The sequence below is a fragment of the Belonocnema kinseyi genome, chromosome 4, assembly GCF_010883055.1.
Source record: "Belonocnema kinseyi isolate 2016_QV_RU_SX_M_011 chromosome 4, B_treatae_v1, whole genome shotgun sequence".
NCBI lineage: Eukaryota > Metazoa > Arthropoda > Insecta > Hymenoptera > Cynipidae > Belonocnema > Belonocnema kinseyi.
In genome coordinates this window covers 129,119,595-129,125,094 of record NC_046660.1, presented here as the reverse complement: position 1 = coordinate 129,125,094, position 5,500 = coordinate 129,119,595, and positions in this window count along the sequence as shown.

Genomic DNA, 5,500 nt, shown 5'->3' with positions numbered 1-5,500 from the left:
TTTATATTTTCTGAGTCTTCGTCCAGTCTATGCTGAACTTCGTAGACTTCTCTCCAAAATACTTCAACCTCCTCTGGTTTGGGTGGGTGTTCGACAGTAACTAGAGGGTCTTGGAAGAGTCGGGATGGGTCAGAGAGAAACTGTTGATTTCCTCTGATCCACCTCTCCCTCCGCTTTAGACTTCTCTTAGCATCAGATAGTATCCGTATTCTATCAACAATATGCTGGCAAGTTGATGCATTCGTCTTTTGGTCTTATGATCAGCCGTTGGTTTTGTTTTACGGTTCGCATCGGCCAAAGCTCTCGCTGCATTATACACACAATAATTGACAGCCCAAAGGTCGGATTCTCCGGAAAAATGTCCACGAAGCTCGTCATTCATTTCAGCCAGATCTTTAGGCTTGACAGAAACCTTGGTGTTGATGTTTCTCCGGGTCGTAAAGCATCGCTCTTCATCTATTGGATGCCTGCCCGCGGTTGGTCTTAGTGTCGCCTCTCTTTCTTTGTTGCCGGCTTGTTCCAGCTGTGGTAGAGTAGGCGTTCCGCTTACATAGCCCCTTTTACGGAGTAGTTCAGCTTGGTTTCGCAGACGTTGCTGCGAAAAGTGCGATAGCTCAGGGTGTTTCTCGCACCACAGAGCATGCAGCCGTGTCATATAACCCCGTTCACGGGCGACACTCGCATCGTAGCAGTCTAGCAAGTCATGATTCAGTCGCTCCGTCCACCCAAAGGTCACGAGATCCCGCCGATCCATCGCATTGAATCCATTTTCATTGGCTCCCCCAGCTCTAGATTGGTCGGCACTGTTGGCCGACCGATTGTCGGGATCCCTGCGCGTTCTGTTGTTTTGAACCGCACTTACTACAACTATGTTTTGTGTTGTCATTTTTGTTCCCACGAGAAGCTAGGGAAAGGGGTTCGTCCATCCTTGTAGAGCTCCGCATGCAAGGATAAGGCTGTTTACTCTAAGAGGTCGCCCATATCCCAGAGTCACCGTTCTAGACACCTCACCCAGGTGCCATTCAGCTTTCGGCACGGTTTTCACACCCCCGCTTGGGGGTTAATTCCTTCGGGACCACCCCTGGACAACTGTCCGCGACTGCCTATTTATTTTTGTAACCATATTCAGCAGAAAGCCTTGGTACAGGGACCCTCTATCCGCAACCCGAGGACGCGTTCGGTGGCTTTGTCATAGGCCCTTCAGTTTGATTCATATATATATATACATATATTAGGGTGGGTCAATTTGTGTTAGGCCGAAAAAGTTGATGTAGCGTAGCTCCTCACGGTGTTTTTTGGAATTTTTTTCAAAAAGTGACTCAGATATTGTATGAAGAAGACAAAAGCACATATTTTATGTAGAAAAATGTGTTTGCATGGGTGTTCGGGGTCGAGGAATCCATTTTGGGCATTTATTTTTATTTTTGAGTGCCACCAAAGGGCGATTCTGTACGTTTTTTTGAATGTTATCGCCTTTTTGGGAAAAATTAAGGAAATTGTTGGGAAAATTGACGAATATTTGACTTTCTCATAATGGAATCACAAATTCAGCTTATGAGATAAGAATATATGAAATTTAAATAATAAAAGGTAAATTGAATTCAGAAATGGCAGAAACGGAAAGATGAGTTTTGGAAAAAAATTGAGAAGGAGATATTTTCCAAAATCTTTCTTGCTTTCAAGTCCAGGGAATTTTTCAGGGCTTTCTGGTTTCACCGACATAACTCCTTCTGGATCCTGTTCTAGAACGCGTTTGGACACGCTAACCAACAATTGAGCGTGTCTCCGTTCTGCAGAAATACACGTTCGTGCGTTTACAGCACGCGCGACAGCGCACATGCGCCGGAGGTACATACCCAGGCGTAAGCTGTTAGTACTCGGACATTAGTGTTTTCGTTCTTGTTTGATCGTCATTTCAATTAAGTGTAGACAATAAAGTCATAATCTTTCTAAAAATAAATAAAACGAAATTAATAATCAAAAAAGTGCATAGTGTTAGCAAAAGAAGAATGAATTTGTTTCGTGCATGAACTAAGTGTTGTTTGCCGTCACTCCATATAAAGTAAAATAAGGAAAAAATGATTTATTCATTTAGCGAGTAAACAAAGAAAAAATTGAATTTTTAGTCTTAAATTCAATACAATCGATATAGTTCGTACGTACCCCCACCCCAATTTTCAACACTGATCATTTTAAGCTATTTAAAATTTGTGACTGCATTATGAGAAAATTAAATATTTGTCGATTTTCGCAACAATTTCGCCAATTTTCCCCCAGAAAGGCGATAAAATCCAAAAAATGTACGGAAGCCCCCTCTGGCGCCATTCAAAAATAAAAATAAATGCCAAAAATGGATTCCTCAACCCCGAAAACCCCCAAAAACACATTTTTCTAGATGAAAAAATGTGTTTTTGTCTTTTTCATACAACATGTGAGTCACTTTTTGGAAAAAAAGCCTACCTTGAAAAATTAGGAGACTCGAAATTCATTTTAGAGGTATGGTTCTTTGGGCAAAAATTCTTAAAATGATCCAAAGAACACCGTGAGGGGGTACTCTACATAGCAAAAAAAATTTATATCTATATATATAGTGAAACTCTTCTATAGCGCTGATTTTGGGGCTGACCGTCGGTGGGAACTAATTCATTAGAGCCCGCTCCGCTTTTGCTTGTTCACGACTGAGTGCCCGCATCAGTGCCCGCATCAGTTCGCTGCTATGCATTATACTAATAACTAAAGAATTTTACCTTCATTTTAAGACACTAAAAGAGTTTACCAAAGGCTAATCCCATCGGTTATTTCTTTCGAAAGTTATCGTGCTAACACACTAAAAATCTACCGACACGAACAACCATCCACGATCCAACAGACAGACAGACTAACAACTTCGTGAATACTATTTTTTCGGATTCAGGGGATCTCAAAACGATGACATTTGACAAAAACGGAGGGGGTCAAATTTTATACAAATCTAATACCTTCTCTGACGAGAATGTAAAAATATAACAATCTGTTGTTTGAGTGTTGAAAAAAGTTATTTTTTCTTTAATAATTTTAATCATGAGCTTAATACTGATATTGAACTAACTAAATTGATAAGAAATTGATGTATCTGTTTATTATTAACCCCTTGACTCTCCATGTGTTTTAATTCAAATTTAAGAGTACAGTGAAGCCTCTCATTAGGGCGCCTCTAAATAGGGCGTCGTCTCCTCAACTGCGCTCGAAGGTTACCCCCACTTTTTACCCTCCGCATTTACCGATAGAGGTTTCAAGAAATTGCCTCTCAATAGGGCGCTCGTGATGAAAATAAACATGCCTATGTATTGTACTTAGTACATTCATATTTCACATCGTAGTGTCAACTAATTTTAATTAAAATAAAATAAAAAACAATTTTCGGGACATTATTTAAAGTAACTTTGTTTCTAAAAGAGAAATTTAGGAGAAAGAAAAAGAAAATCCGTTCATAACGAGAGACAGTTATGGAAAACTAGAAAAGAAGAAACTCCGTTCTTACAAGAGGAACGTGAGAGATAATACAAAAAAATAAAAAATGAAGGAACTCCATTCCTACTAGAGAAACGAGAGAGTGAAGAATGAAAATTATTAGAGAGGGAGAGAGAGAGAAATCTCCGTTCCTACTAGAGTAACGAGAGAGAGAAAGAGAGTAGAGGGAAATTAGTTATAAAGAAAACTCCATTTCTACGTAGAGGAAGGAGAGAATAAGTATCAGGAAAGAATAAAATTCAAACAAATAAATTGAATTTGCCAAAAACAAAAATCCTCGAGAACTTACAACTCCACTGATTGAAAATAAACCGGTAGTCAAGTGCTCGTTTCATTCCCGTCACACACCGATTGATAATTAAATCAAAGTTTAAATGATTAAAGATGGGTTTTATTTGGAAAAAATTATTCTTAATCAAACAAAATATGCCGCACAGAATGGTTACGATTCTATAAAAAATCCCTTTGAAGAATAAGAGATTCTTATAGTTTGTCGCGTTGACAATAACTGTCCCAAACTAAACTTGCCTTTGCTTTTACACTTCTTTCATGAGGACGTATGCAAACATTGAACTAACTTTCATTGATCATAACCAAAACCTTAGTTCACACACCTACAAATTCGAACTTATTTAAATTCAAAATTTACATGAATAATATTAGATTGTTAACCTAGAATATTATAAACTTAAAACTAAAAAATAATTTAAAACTTTTGCAATAATTTGTATGATAGTATTTGTTGCTTTTGTAGGAATAACAGAAAATTTAAAGTGATAACTTCTTGTGTAACAGTAGCAAGTATGTGTTCAGAAATAATTATATTTTGCAATTATGAAATTATATATAAATTAGAACTAATGGATAATATCTGTTATACAATTATTTTTTCGCATTGAGGAAATTATGCTTTTCGTTAGAAGAAATACATATTAGTACATACACAGTTTGACAAACAGATTCATCATTGTAATCCGAAAGATACTTTTTTATTCAAAAAACTTAAGAAATTTACGTTTTTTTTCTTTTCTGTTAAACAGGAAATCGTAGGAAATGAATAATTCAGACAGGCAATTGTTAGAATGAAAATATACATACCATGCCAATTCGTTTATAAATGATTTTAAAGTGAATGTCGTATGTATTTCACATCAAACGGTCTATCTTTATGGGGAAAGAAAATCCTTATTTTTTGTTTGAAACTCAAACATTAACACGTGCCAACAGGCACTTCCAAATCTCATTCAATTAACATAGAGAAATTTAGGATTTTCGAAAAATTGAACTGATATTTCAGGGTTTGATCGAAACGTGACAAGTTTGTTAAGGGATTGGCGACGATGGTTTACGAAATAAAACGATATGAATAACTTATGTTTCGAATTAATTCCTACTTACGCCCTGTCACAGCGCCCCCTATTTGACCCAGAAATAAAAACTACTCTTTTGCGTATTATTGTAAATTTTCAGTAGCTTCTGCTATTTTTTAAAGATAAATAATAACAAATGGACAATTTTAATATCTACCATAACTTGTAAAACAATTTTTAATTGTTTAAATAAATTAAACTTACTTGAACAATTATTTTTTCCGAAAAATGTTTAAAAAATCGTATTTTTGAAATAAAATGTAAAATTTAGTCATTTTTTAGAGTAGCACATTTTTTCAAAAATATTATGTGATTATCTAAATAATTAATCATTGCTTATTTTCAAAATATCTAAAAAGTGAGTCAGAGATGTCCAATTTTTTCTCAAGTTGTTATCCTATGCTATTTTTTGTTTTATAATTACATAATTTTGATACATTTCTTCTAATTATTAAGACCTTTCTATTTGGTTGAACAATTTTTATTTGTTCAAGCAGTTCTCTTTCGAAAACTTTTACAAAATACGAGGGTAGTTCAATAAGTCCTTAGAATGAAGTATAAAAACAATTTTTTTTGGGTCAATTTTTTTTTATTTTTCAACATAATCTCCTTGGAGCTCT